General features: G+C 60.6%; 1 protein-coding gene across 1 annotated transcript in view; it reads right to left on the reverse strand.

Annotated features, from left to right (window-relative positions):
• The window catches only part of LOC104992621 (gamma-tubulin complex component 2-like), a gene marked incomplete at its 5' end in the record, with an annotated part of 9,232 nt that overhangs the window by 6,647 nt on the left and 1,706 nt on the right, over window positions 1-879 (reverse strand).

The following is an 879-nucleotide window of genomic DNA, read 5'->3' on the forward strand; positions in this document are numbered from 1 at the left end:
GCCCTGCCCCCAGCCCAGCTCTCAGAACCAACGTCAGGGCCCTGGCTGGAGCCTGTCTCTAGGTAACACACGTGTCTCTATACCAGGTTCCTGACCCACAAGGTGATGCCTAAAAACACCGCCGGCCCAGCAGGGCCTGTGCCCTTTCCTGCTTTTCCTCTGCTGGCCTGTGATGCTGGGATAAAGACGACACGTGCTCTGGTCTTGCTCCTGGTTCATCACTGAGCACCCAGAACCCTCTCACCCCACCTGAGTTCACACCCACGAGGGGACTCCTGGCCGTCACTGTAGACCTTCAGGAGGCAGGCTGGCGGCCAGAGGAACCAACCACAGGGCAGGACAGTGAGACCCTTGGCCTGTCCCCCGATACCTGGGGAGGGGAGTGGCTGGAGGTCAAGTTAGGGACCAAGAGCCCACGAGAGGACTGGTCGTGCCCTGTCCTGGAACCTACGTGATTTCCCTACGGGATGGGCTTGGAGAGCTTCTGGGCTGGTGAGCATGTCCACTTGCCAGGAGGGAGGGGCATGCTGGCCCCCAGCTCCTTGGGGACAGACACACTCCCGAGTTTGGGACCCTCCAGACCTGCCCTGCAGACCTCCTCATCGGGCTGTTTGTATCCATTACAACATTCTTTATAGCAGACCAGCGTATCTGCTAAGTAAAGTTTCTCCAAGTCTGGGGGCCGGCGTAGCAAATATCAAACCTGGGGAGGAGCCCGGGACCCCAACTGGTGGCCACACTGGAAAGATGCAGTGGCTTGGGGACCCGACGCTCACGACAGGGGTCTGCTGGGGCAGGCCTCGAGGGAGCCCTGATCCTTAGGGGCCACACTGGCCCGGCGGTTAAGTGTCAGAGCCGAGTTCAGTGGGGTGATCCCCT

Source organism: Bison bison, unplaced genomic scaffold (genome assembly GCF_000754665.1).
Source record: "Bison bison bison isolate TAMUID 2011002044 unplaced genomic scaffold, Bison_UMD1.0 scf7180017848604, whole genome shotgun sequence".
Lineage (NCBI taxonomy): Eukaryota > Metazoa > Chordata > Mammalia > Artiodactyla > Bovidae > Bison > Bison bison.